Source organism: Callithrix jacchus, chromosome 19 (genome assembly GCF_049354715.1).
Source record: "Callithrix jacchus isolate 240 chromosome 19, calJac240_pri, whole genome shotgun sequence".
Classification (NCBI taxonomy): domain Eukaryota; kingdom Metazoa; phylum Chordata; class Mammalia; order Primates; family Cebidae; genus Callithrix; species Callithrix jacchus.
The window spans coordinates 44,893,377-44,911,772 of NC_133520.1; the positions used below are offsets into that span (position 1 = coordinate 44,893,377).

An 18,396-nucleotide genomic window follows, 5' to 3' on the forward strand; every position below is an offset into this window, starting at 1 on the left:
GGGAGGCTGAGGCAGGAGAATTGCTTGAACCCAGGAGGCGGAGGTTGCGGTGAGCCGAGATTGCGCCACTGCACTCTGGCCTGGGTAACAAGAGTGAAACTCTGTCTCAAAAAAAAAAAAGAGGAGAAGATGAAAACATAGACTTGGTCATGTGCATCTGGTATTTGACAGCCCAGACCTTTATAGAAACAATATTTTAAAGTCTTTTATCACCACCATTTCTCAAGTGAGTGCCCTGTTGCTAGTGAGGTTTCTCGAAAAGGAAATTATTCTTGTAGCTTCAACTTCTTGGAATTTTACTGAGAGTAGGATTTAAGAAGGTTAATTACATTATCAAACCAAAGGGCCCTATTAATATGCTCACTGTTCATTACTTCGCTTCGTCCCCTCCTGTCATTATGTCTTTCACTAACGTGATATGGTAGAGTCATTTTAATTATGTAGCATAACACTAAGAGAATGGAGATGGGGAATGTCCTCATTGCTCCCCTTTTAGGTAACAACTTTTTAAATTCATTGACAGGGGTCATTTCCTTTTGCTTTGCCTGCGTGGGAAGAGACATATTTGCTGAGCTGATTTTCTCACCAGCAGAGAGAAGGCAACAGTCAAGCTCTCTGAGCTATGAAACGGAGGAGTGGCCCTTTCAGATCCCTAGTGCAGCTCGTTTAAAACTGACCTCAGCAACACCACGACAACTAGCAGAGGGTACATCTTTTTTTTTTTTTGAGATGGAGTTTCGCTGTTGTTACCCAGGCTGGAGTGCAATGGCGCCATCTCGGCTCACCACAACCTCCGCCTCCTGGGTTCAGGCAATTCTCCTGCCTCAGCCTCCTGAGTAGCTGGGATTACGGGCACGCACCACCGTGCCCAGCTAATTTTTTGTATTTTTAGTAGAGACGGGGTTTCACCATGTTGACCAGGATGGTCTCGATCTCTTGACCTTGTGATCCACCCGCCTCGGCCTCCCAAAGTGCTGGGATTACAGGTGTGAGCCACCGCACCTGGCTGGTTTATATATATTTTTAAAAAAGATCATGGGGAGATGTGTTCTACATGGGTTTGTGATAAAGGATTAATTTTCATAATAACTATATTTTGCAATAATTGATATCTTTTATTTTTATTTATTTTTCATTTTTGATATTATCTTTAAAGCAAAATTAGGAATGCTTCTGTTCTTAGGATATGGGGATATCAGAATACTCCTAATTCTGGGTCTGTTGAGTAAATGCTATCAATCTGTTTTCTTCACAGAAAGCACCTAAAGGCTAGGAATACATAACTTGGTGAGAACACAGCCCAGCAAGTTCCAGTCTCATTTTTTCCTAGCCACTAATCAAGATGGGGTCACTCTTATTCGAATGCCTTTGACACCATCATCTAAAGGTCCCTCAATCCATACTGTGGAGAGTCCCCAGCAGACAACTTAAATCTTACTTTTTACTTGGTTTTCATTTCTAACACTCAGAGGGCCACGGGAACTTTCTGGATCTCTTCCACCTCCTCCAGCAAGTGTGGCCAGCATCCGTGGCCACATTCCTGAGGTTACTCTACTTTGCTGTCTCCATTCCATGAGGCTGTTTCCTCCCCTGCTGACAGAAAGGAAGGAGCACATATGTCCTTCTGCCTGTCAATCCCCAAACCCATCCTGGAAGACTAGGCACTGTCCATTCTAGGCAGTCAACAGTGCATTTTGTGGGATATTGCAACCACAAGAACTTTTTAAAAATTTAAAAAACATGATCATTTTATTTCTTTTCCTAACCCAGACAGATTAGCTCTCTGGGGAAGCATACTCCTACAGCCGCCTTTTAAAGACTTTTGTCTGCTTGAGACAGACTTTCCTTTTATTTCACTAGAGTTATGTATTCAGTGTAGTTAAAATAAAGCGCATATAGTCTTGGTTAGAGGTCCAAAAAAATCTGTGTGTCGATTGCACACAGATTGACATGATGATTTCAGATGATTTATGAAAACCATCTCATTATGCAGATTTACCAGGCACAGGACCACATTGACAGAGGGGAAAACCCATGTGGGAAAAAAAATGGTGACAGCCTTTCTGATGAGGGGATCAAGCTTTTGATGGAGCTTATCACCTCTTCCACCAGAGACATCTGCATATTCTCCCTGTTGACATTGTAGGTGCTGAGATTCCCAAATGACGCCCATTGACAGGATCAGCCAAAACTGGTTCATTGACTGAAGGTCACAGAACCGCAAAGGGGCTGGTCTTATGAATATTAACTAATGTATAGCTGCATTTTTAGCCAAGAAGTTATGCTTTTGATCTATGGGCTTTAATTTAATTTCTCTCTCAGCCTCTAGGGAGGAGGGCAAAATAAAGTGTCCAAAAATGTAGTTTCATTCTTGGTGTGTTACAAATAATTACAAATTATTCCTTTGTGAATGCTTAATGTGTCAGGGAGAGATCATCATAGAGCAGAGTTCTTGCTCCATTTGGAACTTTGTCCTGGTGTATTTCCATTAGTGACATAAAAGTGTATGTTGCTAAATGCTTTTGCCTGAACTGTTTAAATCCATGTGTGTTATGTTGACAACATCAGTCCATAGAGAAATTCTAGTTCTTTGGCTCTACTGTAAGCATCCAGACTGTGGACTGGTATTATTATCAGGTGTTCATTCACAGCACTACCAGGGACATCACTTAAGGGCCATTTCCTTTAGATATACAAGCCCAGAAAGTTTTACCATGTCTCTTAACTCACCTTTCTAGGTACTACCCCAAATACCATCTCAGCTTAATGCTGTGTTATTGAACTTTCATCTGACCTGTTTCTTCTACTTTCTAGTTTATCCCTCATTGTTGACTCTCCTTTCAACAGTTTGCAGTATGCCTGTTTTTTAGGTTTTTTTTTTAGATGGAGTCTCGCTCTGTTGCCCAGACTGGAGTGCAGTGGTGCAATCTTGGCTCACTGCAACCTTTGCCTCCTGGGTTCAAGCAATTCTCTGCCTTAGCTTCCCAAGTAGCTGGGATTACAGGTGCATGCCACCATGCCCAGCTAATTCTTTTTTGTGTTTTTAGTATAGATGGGAGTTTCACCATCTTGGACAGGCTGTTCTTGAACTCCTGACCTCCGGATCCACTCGACTCGGCCTCCCAAAGTGCTGGGATTACAGTTGTGAGCCACCATGCCTGGTCGCATTATGCCTTCTAACATGCTCATTCAAGCATAACAGGGAGAGAAGTGTTCACTTCCAGTATCAGGGTTTACAGTCGTGTGTTTATCCACAGGGTGCCAGTTGATGCCACCAGTTTTCAACTCAATAAGGGCTGGGAAAATTCGAATGACACTTCCTATTGGAGCCCTAACTTCCAAGACTGGGGCAGTTTCATAATTCAGATCACTGTAGACTCCTTCACCATAGAGACCCAAAGGGCCTTCTGTCTTCCTTTTGCTCTTTATCTGAGATCTGCCAGATTCTCTTCCTACATCCTGTCAACCTGAAATAAATGAAAGAATGAGAATCCAAGTTAAAATGTTTATTCATGTGCAAATCTGAGAATGGTCATCTAGGTAACAGAGACTCCAAAGGAATGGGGTCAGTGCTCCCAAGCTGAAAAGTTAAGGTCTTACTTATGCAGGCAGAAAATGAAGAAATTTAACAGGATTTTAGTATTTTCCATATGAAGCTGGTTTATGAGTTACAGCAATTTGATTAGTTACGGCTTGTTTTATTTTCCTTTTCCTATTTAAAAGAGTATATTTCATGTTCCAGGTAGTGTGATAGTCATGCAGTCTTTGTGTAAAAGAGGTAAAAGGGAAGTTCATCTATAATGGAGACCAACAGGGAGGAGGCAAGGAGTCTTCTCTGGTGCCCTTTGTAAAGTCTTTGAGGCTGACTGACAGCACCATTGACACTATGGTGACCCCCGTGACCCGCATGTACACCTCTGGAGGGCCTTCTGGAATTAGAAAACCTGAAGTAGCTGGAAGATCATGAAAAGTGGAAGAGTGACCAACCCTTGCAGCACCTGACTAACCGGAGACATTCTTCTATTGTTTCTTATTCTGGCCTCAATTGACAAGGCCACTGGACTTTGTAACCGACCTTGGTCAACCTCGTTGACTCCAGACCCTAAGAACCCCTCCCAGCTTGCAAAAAACCACCGTAAACTGTAACTTCTCCAACCTATAAAACCAACTCCTATCCCACCACCCTCCACTGACTCTCTTTCTGAACTCAGCCCGATTGCATCTGGGTGAATAAACAGCCTTGTTGCTCACACATAGCCTGTTTGGGGGGTCTCTTCATTCAGAGCTTGTGTTTTAACACCCTTAAATCCTCTACCGCATTTTACAAAACAATGTAAGTAAAGAATCGGCTAATCTGTAATCAGGGAAACAAAGGTTACAGCTGCCTAGGTTATAGCTGTCTGTCATACGACTCTCAGGTCCCAGAATCACATTTCTTTCTCTTTTTTTTTTTTTTTGAGATGAAGACGAGGGTTTGCTCTTGCTGTCTTTGGTGGCAGAGGTGGAAGAAAATCCACATCTCAGGGAACCCATGTAGTTCAACCCCATGTTATTCAAGCATCAACTGTACTTTGATTCTAATTCTGTTCTATCTCATGTAGCACTTTCCTTACCTATAACTCTCTCTCATCTGTAGTTCATGTTTTCTATCCAAGTGTTCAGAGAGGTCTCGAGTTTCCAAACTAAATCAGGTCTGTTGTTTTCACCTTTCACTGTTCCCTCTAGTTTTCTTTTACAGAACTTTTCACTTTATGTCATTGTTTGTAGGATTATTTCTATATTTCTTGCCCACCAGATTGTGTGTGCCATGTTCTTGTCTAGGGAGCTTGATATAGACATTTTTTAAATAGGAAAAAGATTTGAGGGCAAAGTACAGTAAAGCTCCTTAGGAGAGGTAGAAAATAAGGTGAAGAGGGATTTACCTTGGACAGGAAAACAGAAACCTTTTCCTCGAAGTCTGACAGAAAACAAGCGAAAGGACCTATAAAGACAGATAAATGTATATGCATGGAGGCACTGTATTGATGCCGTTAATATTTGCTAACCTTCATTTTCTAATCCAAGTGAGAGACAAGGGAAGATTATAATTGAGGCCACTTAAAAATCAGATTGAGAATTATTGATCCAGTTTTACCACTGGTTTTTCTTTTAATTCCAACCTTCTAACTTTTAAGGCTTAGAAATACTGTATTCTATGTCTACCAAAGGCAGACGGAAGGGATTTACCAAAATAAACGAAAATATATGTCTATAATAAGGTCTGTGCAAGAATGTTCATAGCATTTTTTTTACAATAGCCATAAAGTGGAAAACATTGAAGATCTATATACAAATTGTAGTATATTCATACAGTGGAAGCGACTCAGCAACTAGAAGAAACACTAATACAGGTAACGATATGGACAACTATCAAAGGCAGTATGTTGAGCAAAAGAAGCCAGACACTAGCAGGTGCATTCTGTGAGATTTCATTTAGCAAAGGCAACACTAAAACACAATGATAGAAATCAGAATTTTAGTTTTTTCTGTCAGGGCATGGGGTAACCTTGGTGTGAACAGATTAGGAGTGTGTTTAAGTTATTACCACAATGGAAATGTTTTGTATCTTAATTGAGGTGGTGTATACATTATTCAGAACTCTGCAAGTCGTTTTTTATGTATTTATTTATATTTTTTGAGACAGAGTCTCACTCGGTCACCCAGCTTGGAGTGCAGTGGCACAATCTTGGCTCACTGCAACCTCCGCCTCACAGGTTCCAGCGATTCTCCTGCCTCAGCCTCCCAAGTAGCTGGGACTACAGGCATGTGCCACCACACTTGGCTAATATTTTTGTATTTTTAGTAGAGATGGGGTTTTATCATGTTGGCCAGACTGGTCTCGAACTCCTGATCTCAAGTGATCCCCCTACCTCGGCCTCCCAAAGTGCTGGATTACAGGCGTGAGTCACCACACCCAGTCACAAGTTTCAGACTAAAATTCTGTGCATATAATCTGTGCAAAATCTGTATATATAAATTATCCCACTGTCAATAGGGCTATACGTTTTGATTAAATTAAACTTCCGTATTTTGCTTTTGTTTTGAGCAACTTCGTATGAGAGATTGAGAAATTTGGGCCATGGTGAAAGATTGGAACTGTCACCGTAACGAATAGGGGAGGAAGCTGGCCATAAACTCGAGTTCCTGAGTGTTTCCTCTCCTTCCTTCTCTGTGTTGGGCCTCTCATGTATGTGACCCTGTAGGGGCTGTTCTTAAGTCTGTCCTAGCGCTGACGACATTGGAGTTGTTGGGACTAAGAATGCAATCCCCTGAAGCAGCCTCAGAAGCAAATGTTTTCCTCTGGCCTTCTCCTGACCTCCTGTCTCTATTCCATTCTCCCCAGAGTCTAGAATTCCTCTGCCCCAAGGCAGGACATAGAAATCAGAACCCCTTCTCCTCAAAGCCAGCCATAAAACTAGTTATAAAGAAATTATCTGACCTACCTTGTTGGACTGTAGGTCTTAAGGCCCCCAGTCCAGAGAGAGCCCTGCCCCATACCCAGAAGGAAGGAATGCTGCTCAGAGAGGCCAAGAAGAATCTAGGGGGACAGGCCTTGCTGGGCTTCCCCCTCAGTCTACTAGCATTAGATCATACCCTTTCTGTCCAGTCCATACTTTGTTGAATCTAAGCATAAAAATGGACAATTTCCCCTGTATCTTTACGTCTTCATTTAGTTTTGTTTTGTTTTTGAGACAGAGTCTTGCTCTGTCACCCGGGCTGGAGTATAGTGGCCCGATCTTGGCTTACTGTAACCTCCACCTCCTGGGTTCAAGCTATTCTCCTGTCTCAGTCTCCCAAGTGGCCTGGGACTACAGGCACCACCATGCCTGGCTGATTTTTGTATTTTTAGCAGAGATGGGGTTTCACCATATTGGCCAGGCTGGTCTCAAACTCCTGACCTCAGGGGATAGGCCTGCCTTGGTCTCCCAAAGTGTTGGGATTATAGGTGTGAGCCACTACACCCAGCATGGATCTTCATTCTGAAGGTTCCCATGTACACTTTAAGTTTGTATGCTTTTTCTCTTAGTAATTTGCCTCTTGTCAGTGATTTTCAAAATGAATCTTCAGAGGACAGAGGAGAAGCTTTCCCTCCACCCCTTTGTGATCTATTTATCTGTTTCCTTGCTTCAGATACTGTTCAAATAGGTTTCTTAAGAGTGACCTCTCTATTCTTTTTACCATGTCTCTCCACAGTGCCAGTATCCCCATATTATACAATATGTAGTCATTATTTTGGAATAAATGAAAAGGGTGAAAAATTGGAAAATGAATTACTAAGCACCAGTAAGAAAGGCTGGGGATGGCATCTGTAAGTTTATAGTGGAGGTCTAAGCATTATACAGATTCTTCAGGATTCCTAGCCCTAGTGTTGGATTAAAGGCAGTAGTCAGAATAGCTTAACTTTCTCCTCTTTACACAGCCTGCCTTAGTAGGTAGTGAAATCCTTCTGGGTAGAAATTATGCTTCTTTTATGTTATTTTCTCACAGTGCCCAGCAGAGTTCTAAATCTGGTTTATTAATCAGGTGAGTGGCTGGGTGCAGTGGCTCACATCTGTAATCCTAGCACTTTGGGAGGCCAAGGTGGGTGGATCACCTGAGGTCAGGAGTTCAAGACCAGCCTGACCTAACCTGACAGGTGAAATCCTGTCTCTACTAAAAATACAAAATTAGCTGGGCATGGTGGCACATGCCTATAATCTCAGCTACTTGGGAGGCTGAGGCAGGAGAATCACTTGAACCCAGGAGGCGGAAGTTGCAGTGAGCCGAGATTGTGCCATTGCACTCCAGCCTGGTGACAGAGCAAGACTCCTTCTCAAAAAGTAAATAAATAATCAGCTGAGTGGATCCCAGTAGTACTTTGTTGGAGGCAGGTAGAGGAGTGAGAGAACTTTTTCGTGAGGGTTTAGAAATGGGTCAAGATGCTTTTTGTAGTAGTTAGGTTTTGATGCAAACTCAGAATCCTTAGTGAAGATAAAACCCTTTATGGAATTCAGTTATCCTTCCCATTCAACTTCTCTTCTAACAGTAAGGTTGGCACTTAGGGAAGTGGTCGCACCACCAGAATATCATACTATCCATTGTATTGGTACTTTTTTGTTGTTATTATAAGCAATGATAAAATAAGGATCTTTGTGTGTGAATGAGTATATATCTTTGTGCACATTTCTTTATGAGTATGTCAATAGGGGAAGTTTTTAAAATAGTGCATGTGTGGAGTGATAATGTAAGTGATAACTATAGATTATAAAATGATCCTACAAAGAAACTAACAGATGTGTGAAAGCTCTTGTTCCCCATCTCTTTTTGAAAGTGGTGTGTTATAAAAGTTGTTGTTTTCATGTTATCAATATATTGCATGAAAACTTGTATTCATATGTTTTAATTAGAATTTATTGAAGTCTGAATGAGATTATTCATCATCTAATCTGAATCATTGTATCTAACTTTTACATGAACATCCTGTGTATATTTCTGCCTGCTTTGCTATTGGTTTGCTGGCCTCTCTGTCAGTTTCTCCAAGTATTTTCTTTATAGTCACCAACCATTTCTTTAGGCACTGAAGATACAGCCACATGCAAGACAAAATCACTGCCTTCATGAATTGTGTCTAATTGGGCAATTAAAACAAATATACATAAAAACTAATGTCAGTAAATATAAAATGTAACAGCAAAATGATGAGTGTGGGGAAGACAACATGAAAGAATATACTTTCCATTTTCAATTGATTGCAAAATTGTCTTCATAGTGTGTTACTGTTTTTTTTTAAGACTATGCTTTTTAGAGTAGTTTTAGGTTCAGAGGAAAATGAAAGAAAGGTCAAGAGATTTCCTGTATACCTCTTTCTCTCACATATCCTGGTCTCTCTGATTACCAACACCCCCAAGCAGAGGGGTACATTTGTTACAGTTCAGTGAACCTACATCGACACATCATTATCACACAGGGTCCATAATATACATTAGGGTTTATTCTAGGTGTTATACATTCTTTAGGTTGTAATGACAAGAATCTGCCATTGGACGCCAGGCATGGTGGCTCATGCCTGTAATCCTAGCACTTTGGGAGGCTGAGGTGGGCAGATCACCTGAGGTTTAGAGTTTGAGACCAGCCTGACTAATGTGGAGAAACCCTGACTCTACTAAAAATATAAAAAATTAGCTGGGCTTGGTGACACATGCCTGTAATCCCAGCTACTCGGATGGCTGATGCAGGAGAATTGCTTAAACCTGGGAGACGGAGGTTGCGGTGAACCAAGATGATGCCAATTACACTCCAGCCTAGGCAACAAGAGTGAAATTCCTCTCAAAAAAAGAAAAATAATCCAACACTGGAATATCACATAGAATTGTTTCCTTGCCCTGACAATCCTCTGTGCTCTACCTGTTCATCTCTTCCACCCCTGGCAACCAGTGATCTTTCTACTGTCTCCATTCTTTTGCCTTTTCCACAATGTCACCTTATTGGAGTCAGACAGGATGCAGCCTTTTCAGATTGGCTTCTTTCACTTAGAAATACGCATTTATGGTTCCGCCATGCCTCCTTATTGCTTGGTAGTTCATTTCTTTCTAGCACTGAATGACATTTTGTTCTCTGGGTGTACCAGTCATTTTTTAAAAAATAATTGTTTGTAATGCTTTTTTCTTTTATCTGTACAGAAATTTTTAAATTTATGTGAATTCATGTTTGTCAGCCATTTGTTTCATGACTTCTAGGTTTTGTGTTTTCATTAGAAAGCCTTATTATTTTACTATTCATCCTTACTATTTTACTTTTAAAATTGTTTCCTTTTTTATACTGTACAGTTAATTCAAATCTCAGTCTTTTATTTTTGCTTTGGGGCACCTTTTGAATTCTCTCGATTAACTTCTTACTCTTATTTCAACTAAAAGACCTTCCCAACTCTCTACAGGAGATGCTAACATTTGTATGGTTCGATGACTCTATTGTGTTAGGTCCTATACTATTCACTTCCAAATTCATAATTTCATTTTGGAAAAAGTAAAAATTAGCCTATGAAAACACACACACACACACACACACATTCAGATAATTATTCCCCTAATATTGTAATATCTGAAACAATGCTGTCCGAGAATTTCTTAATGACATTAGAGTTCTATATTTGCAGTGTCTAGTAAGGCGGTCACTAGCCACATGTAGGTATTGAGCACTTGAAGTGTAGCTAGTGAAAATGAGGAACTAACCAGGTATGGTGGTGGCTCATGCCTGTAATCCCAGCACTTTGGAAAACTGAGGCAGGTGAATCACATGAGGTCAAGAGTTCGAGACCAGCCTGGCCAACATGATAAAAACCCAATTCTACTAAAAAAATAAAAAATACAAAAGGTAGTGGGGTGTGGTGGCACATGCCTATAATCCCAGTTACTCTTGAGGCTGAGGCATGAGAATCACTTGAACCCAGGAAGCGGACGTTTGCAGTGAGCTGAGATCACGCCACTAAACTCCAGCCTAGGTGGCAGAGGGAGACTATATATAAAAAGAAAACCAAGAAAAAAGAAAAAACAATGAGGAACTCAATAGGTACATGTGGCTAGTGGCTAACATATTGAACAATTCAGTTGTGGGCCATTCAATGCTGAAAAAAAAGTGTTTCCATCTTACAACTGAATTCACATTGAAGACATGAGTAAGGAGACTTAAAATATTTTCTTCTTTGTTTTCAGATGTTTTGAGTTTTACATCTATTAAGGGATAATTACTATACAATAACCTGGATAGCCGTAAAGTATAAAATCTTGATACATTTTGACACATGAATATATCCCTAAAACCATAGCCATAATCAAAATAGTAGAAATTTTCATTCCCCCCAAAAGTTTCCTTGGGCCTTTTTTGAAGCCCATTGTTCTTCATTTTCCCTCACCCCACCCCATCGCTAGTCACCACTGTTCTGCTTCTTGTCAGGAATGAGATCTTCTTTCCCCCATCCACATTTCAGTGAAGATCAGGTGAGGGGACTGGATATCCTACACCAACCTGGTAGTAATAACACCCCACTTCTCCACAGTGGGGTGGTGTCAGAAGAAGCCTAGGGGAGCGTCAAGACTTCTGCCATCAAACAGTGGTGACCAGGCCACCGCCACTACAGTGTCAAATTTCTACCCTCACCTAGTGGCCATGAAACAGCATTTCCCTTTTCCAGAGGAGCAGTGTCATCAAAAGCCAACTACAACAGAGGTTTAAATTAAATCCAGAATCAAATAACAAAATACAAAGATGTCCAGGTTTCAATTTTAAAAAGTACTCATCAGGCCAGGCACAGTGGCTCACGCCTATAGTCTCAGCACTTCGGGAGACCACGGTGGGTGGATTGCTTGAGGCCTAGAGTTTGAGACCAGCCTGGCCAACATGGTGAAACCCTATCTCTACTGCAAATACAAAAATTAGTTGAGCATGGTGGTACACATTAGTAGTCTTAGCTATTTGATTATGAGACATGAGAATCACTTGAGCCTGGGAGGCAGAGGTTGCAGTGAGCCAAGACTGCACCACTGCACTCCAGCCTGGGTGACAGAGTGAAACCCTGCCTTAACAGCAACAAAATACTCATCATACCAAGAACCAGGAAGATCTCAAACTAAATGGAAAAATATATATATCAGTAGTTGTCAAGATTGAGATGACAGAGATAATAGATTAGCTTACAAAGACTTTGAAGTATCCATGACAAACTTGTCCAGCTTGTGGACCAGGACATCTTTGAATATGTCCCAAAAGAAATTCGTAAACTTTGTTAAGACATTATGAGTCTGTTTTGCGATTTTTAAAAATCTCGTCAGCTATCATTAGTGTTAGTGCATTTTATGTATGGCCCAGGATAATTCTTCATCCAGCATGGCCAGGGAAGCCAGAAAGACTGGACACCCCCATCTATGATAAAAATTATTTCGTGATAATGACAATATGCTTTAAGCATATTAACAATTAGAAGGCCTCAGAAAATAAATAGAAATTCTCAGCAAAGAAATAGAAGATATAAAAAAAGTGGAAACTTTAGGACTGAAAGGACAATAACAAAAAGCAAAACTCAGTGGCTGGGCTTGATGACAAAACTGACATGACGAAGAAGCCACTAAGGCAGTGAAATAGAAGATAGAACAACAGACATTACCTAATCTGGACAGCAGAGAGTAAACAGACTGACGAAAAGGAACATGGCCTCCGGAATGGAGATCTTTTATGGGTTTCTAACAAAAGATCTAACACTGGTGTCATTGGGGTTATGACAGGATAGGAGAAAGATGATGGGGACTAAAAAAGCACTTGAAGAATCTTTCCTCAGCTGCTGCCAAGGTGCTCGGTCCTTCCAAGGGAGCTAAGGCCGCATTGGGTGAGGCCCTCACTTCATCTGGTGACTAGCACCACATCCAGCAGCGCCAGCCCCATGCTCGCCCATGCCATGGCCTCCGTCTCTGAGCTCATCTGCATCTACTCAGCCCTCATTCTGCACGACAGTGAGGTGACCGTCACAGAGGATAAGATCAATGCCCTCATTGAAGCAGCCAGTGTAAATGTTGAACCTTTTTGGTTCAAGAGGAAAATGCTTGTTTGCAAAGGCCCCGGCCAACGTCAACCCTGGGAGCCTCATCTGCAATGTAGGGGCTGGTGGACCTGCTCCAGCAGGAGGTCCTGCCCCCTCCACTGCTGCTGCTTCAGCTGAGGAGAAGAAAGTGGAAGCAAAGAAAGAAGAATCTGAGGAGTCTGATGATGAAATGCGCTCTGGTCTTTTTAACTAAACCTCTTTTATAAGATATTCAACAAAAAGCTGAACTTTAAAAATAAAAATGTACTTAAAGAAATAATGGCTTAAAAACATCACAAGCATAGCAAAGACATAAACCTTCAGTTGAAGAAGTTGAGAGAAGCCCAAACAGGGTAAATAACCCCAGCAAAACCCCTACCAAGCCACTTAATAAACATTTGAAAACTGCAGACAGCAACAAAACCAACATCTTGAAAGCAGTCGGGGAAAATGGCAGCTTAACTATAAGAGAAAAAGGATTCCTGCAACAGCAGACTTCTCATCAGAAACCATGAATACCAGAAGAGAGTGGCACAACGCTTTTCCTTTCCTGATGAAAAGAAAGAATTGTCAATCCATCATCCTCTGCCTAGCAAACATCTTCTTGAGGCATAACAGGAAAATCAAGACATTCTCAGATAAAGGAAAACTAATAGAATTTGTCACCAGCTGACTAACAGAATGACTGAAAGGAATTTTCTAAACAAAAGGGAAACAATAAGAAAAGGAACCTTGGAATATCAGAATAGAACAAAACATGGTAAGCAACATGTAAGAAATACAATAAACTTATCTTCTCTTGATTTTCTGAATTTTTTTTTTTCTGAGACAGTCTTGCTCTGTCACCCAGACTGGAGTGCAGTGGCATGATCTTGGCTCACTGCAAGCTCTGTCTCCTGGATTCAAGTGATTCTCCTGCCTCAGCCTCCCAAGTAGCTGGGATTACAGGTGTGTGTCTCCTTCCCAGCTAATTTCTGTATTTTATTAGACATGGGATTTCCCCATGTTGGTTAGGCTGGTCTTGAACTCCTGATCTCAAATGATCTGCCCACCTCGGCCTCCCAAAGTGCTGGGATTACAGGTGTGAGCCACTACACCCACCCTTCTGAATTATTTTTGATTGAAGAAAAAAATGTAACAATGTCTGATGTGATTCTAAATGTACATAGAGGAATTAGCTAAAAAATATTAAAAATTGGGAAGAGTAAAGGAACAAGAAGGGACCTAGGGTTCCATACTTCACTCAAATTGGTAAAGTGATTACACCAGAAGGCTGTAATAAGTTGTGTGAATATAATTTTATCAACAACAAAAAAGAGCTACAAAACAATGGATTCAGAAATATTTAGAGCTGGGTGCAGTGGCTCACACCTGGAATCTTAGCACTTTGGGGGCCCGAAGCAGGAAAGTTGCTTGAGCCCAGGAGTTTGAGACCAGCCCGGGAAACATAACAAGACACTGTCTCTACAAATGATGATAATAATAATAACAACAACAACACAGTGAGCCATGATGGCACCATTGTACTCCGACCTGGGCAATAGAGGGAGTTACAGTCTTAAATAATTAATATTAATATTTATGTTTACTTTATAATGTAGTTGCAAAAAACTGAGTGTTTTCCTCTGAAATTGACAATAAGGTGAATATTTATTTAACAAAATGTTGAAATTTCTAGTCAGGGCAATAAGGCAAGAAAAAGAAATAAGAGATATAAAGATCAGAAAGGAAGAAATTGAAAACTCCTCTTTGCAGATGATATGATATTTACCTGTTAAATCCCAAATATCTACAAAAAAACCTTCTAGAACTAAGAATCAAGTCCAGAAAGATTACAGGATATGCAACAAACATGCAAAAGTAAATTACATTTTTATATACTAACAGTGAATATGTGGATGCTGAAATCAAAAACACAATACCATTTTAAATTGTTCAAAAATTAAATAGATGTTAATCTAATGAAGTTTGTTCAGGGCTTGTATGCTGACAACTGCAAAAAGAAATAAAAGAAGATGTGAATAAATGGAGAGGCATACTTCAAATATACGAAGAATAGCCTTGTATAAAAGGCAGTTTTCTCCAAATTGATACACAAGTTTAATGAAATTCCTTTCAAAATCCCTGCAACGTTTTTTGGTATATATAGACAGCATAATTCTAAGATTTATAAAGAAAGCAAATGAAATAGAACAGGTAAAACAATTTTGAAAGAAAAATAACATAGAAGGAATTTGTTATATGTTTATATTATATATCCAAGACATTACATAACTCCAGTAAACAGAACTGTGTGGTATTGGTAGAAGGATAGACACGCAGATCAATAAAATGGAGTAAATAACCTAGAAATAGATACACAAAGGATTTTTGACAGAGATGGAAAAACAATTCAACTGATGAATCCTAGATGAATCTCCAGAGGAAATATAAATTTGTCAAGAAAGGGTGTTAGAGCTATTGGACATTCAAAAAGAAAGTTCAACATTCATAGGCAAAACCCGGAGTTTCACTTTGTCACCCAGGCTGGAGTGCAGTGGTGCGATCTTGACTCACAAACACTAACGCAAAACAGAACACTAAAACTAAAAAAAATTCAGGAAAAACAGTAGGAGAAATTCTTCGATATCTTAGTCTAGGCAAAGAGTTCTTAGATTTGACACCATAATCTATAAGAAGTTGATAAATTGGACCTCATCAAAATTTAAACTTTTTTTTTTCTGAAAAAGACCCTGTTAAGAGGGTGAAACAACAAGCTACAGAGTAAAAGAAAATATCTGTAAACCACATGTCCAAGAAAGGACTAGTATGTAGAATACAAAAAGAACTCTGAAAAAGCAATCACACACACACACAAATCAATTAGAAAATGATCAAAAGACATGAAGAGATATTTCACAGAAAAGGATGTACCTACACCAAAAAAGCGGGTGAAAACATGTTCAATACCATTAGCCACCAGGGAGACACAAATGAAATCAACACACACTCTCAAATGGTTAAACTAAAAAACAGTAACACTATGTTAGCAAGGATGGGAAGAAACTGAATCACTTCTACATCACTGGTAGGAAGGTAAAATGGCTCAGGCCCTCTGGAAAATAGTTTGGCCCTCCCCTCCCCTCCCCTCCCTCCCTCCCTCCCTCCCTCCCTCCCTTCCTTCCTTCCTTCCTTCCTTCCTTCCTTTCCTCCCTCCCTCTCTCCTTCCTTCCTTCCCTTTCTCCCTCCCTCCCTCTCTCTATTTCTTTTTCTCTCTTTTTCTTCCCTTTTTCCTTCCTTCATTCCTTTCTTCCTTCCTTTATCAGTCTTTTTCTGTTTCTTCTTTTTCTTTCTTTCTTTCTTCTTTTTAAATTTCATTTTATTTTTTCAGACAGAGTCTCACTCTGTCACCAAGAATGGAGTGCAGTGGTACAATCTTGACTCACTGCAACTGCCACCTCCTGGGTTCAAGCAAGTCTCATGCCTCAGCCTCCTGAGTAGCTGACTACAGGTATGGGCTACCACACATAGCTAATTTTTTTTTTTTTAGTAGGGGTGGGATTTTACCATGTTGGCTAAGCTGGTCTCGAACTCCTGATCTTAGGCAAATCTGCCTAACTTCGTCTTCCAAAGTGCTAGGATTACAGGTATGAGCCACCAAGCACAGCCTGGCTGTCTCTCTGTAAAATAAATATGCACCTACCGCAGGACCTGGTGATGGAACTCCTAGGCATTTATCCCAGATAAATATAAACTTATATTCACACAAAAACCTGTTAGCACAACTGACAAGCCAAATGGCCTTCAACGGGTGAATAATTAGACACGCTATGGTGTATCAATACCACAGAATAACATTTGGTAATAAGTAGGAATGAACTATTGATACATGCAGCAACCTAGATGAATCTCCAGAGAAGTATGTTGAGTGGGGGCGGGGGGAGCCAATCCCAAAAGTTTGTAGACTGTATGACTTCATTTACATAACTCTCTTGAAATGGGGATTAATGGTTGCCAGGGGTTAAGGACAAACATATGTGACAGTATAAATGAATATGACAGATCCTCGTGGTGATGGCAAGTGTGTATGATTGTATAAGTGAATATCATGACAGATACTGTTCAAAATTTATTTTTAATGGTATTGAACACTTTATATTAAACATTTTCTGATTATTTTACAAGGTGTTCTTGTAAAATTAAAGATTCTTGCCAAGTGCCGTGGCTCATGCCTGTAATACCAGCACTTTGGGAGGCTAAGAGGGGAGAATCTCGAGGTCAGGAGTTTGAGACCAGCCTGGCCTATATGGTGAAACCATGTCTCTACTAAAAATACAAAAATTAGCTGGGGGTGGTGGCAAGTGCCTGTAATTCCAGCTACTCGGGAGGCTGAGGCAGGAGAATTTCTTGAACCCAGGAGGCAAAAGTTGCAGTGAGCCGAAATTGTGCCACTGCAATCCAGCCTGGGTGACAGAGAGTGAGACTCTGTCTCAAAAAAAATTTTATTTTAATTTTACAACTTTGAAAGTGTAAAGCTTATTTAGGTAGTAATGACACCTAAAGAATACCATTACTAATTTAAAATACAAAAAGATCTCAGTGAGTTAAAGAATCCTATATTTTATGTTGGGTCTTTGAAAGATACAATTAAAATCCTGACTAGTCCTTGAGTCTCCACCAGGTTCTGTGCTCAGAACCTTTAAACCATGAATAAAAGAGTAATACAGCACTAGTCCCCAAGTGGTTAACAGTTTGGTGGTGCATCAGTAGATAATACTGACTCAGTGTGATAAGAGATGTGATGGGAGGATGGACATAATGCCATGTGATCCCAGGGGAGGGACCTTAAATTTAGTGTGGGACGGAGGCTGAGGAAGGCAATAACTGAGATGACTTCCAGGGGAAAGAAAGGAACACTTGGGCTGTGTCTGAACTGGAGGAATTTATTCCAACCAGAACAAAAGGATATGTGTAAAGGCATCAAACATATGAAGCATCATGCTACAGCTAACGAATGTCAAGTTGATGCTGTTACTTTAGACAGTCCAGAGGAGGAAATGGTTGGGAAGCCGAGAGAGCAAAAGGAGTCAAGCTCTTGAAAGCTATTCAGGTGCCAGTGAAAAGGCCATTGAAGACTTTTCATTCAGGGAGAGGTACATTTATATGCATTTGGGGTGACCCGTTCTTGTTTTGGCTCTGGACATTTCACTTATTGCATTTATGCAATAAATGAAACGTTTTGTTATTTCATTTCTGAGAAACGGTAGATATTTTAATGGAAACTTGCATGTGAAGATAGCATACCACAAAACCCGGTAGGTGTTACGCTTCCTATGGCAGCTGCGTAGTCTCTACTAGGGAGTTTTTTATTGATTAACAATAAACATCTTCTTTGTCTCATATGCCCTTCATGAGGCAGTTAGATAGTTAGAGATGGCCTGTGTGTAGCTGAAAAAAAAATGTATGTGTTGCGGGCAAGAATGATCAACGAGGCTTTTCTTTCTATCTACCAGCTAGCATGTGGAATTGATTAATTGATTGATAAATAGTTTCTTCTCATGTGTTTCAGTATAGTAACTATGAATTAGACCCAAAATTCATACTTATATGTGAACATTTTACACATGTATTTATTACTTATTTTCTTTGAGTCCTAAGAACCATAGAACTAAAATATAAAAATATAAAATGGTCTTTTTAAAAGGGATCCAATATCCCCGTCCTAACATCACCCTAACACTGCAGACTTAGTCGTCCCTTGACTTTTTTCAGCCTTCTTTATCAAAATAAAGGCTGCACATCAAGGAACCCTATTTTCCTTCCCTCTCGTA

At 40.2% G+C, this 18,396-nt stretch overlaps 1 protein-coding gene and 1 pseudogene across 20 annotated transcripts in view; both read left to right on the forward strand.

Moving 5' to 3' along the window:
• The window catches only part of RGS7 (regulator of G protein signaling 7), a 548,216-nt gene that overhangs the window by 336,715 nt on the left and 193,105 nt on the right, over positions 1–18,396 (forward strand). The window lies entirely within an intron of this gene.
• LOC144580440 (large ribosomal subunit protein P1 pseudogene) lies at positions 12,304–12,926 on the forward strand (annotated as a pseudogene).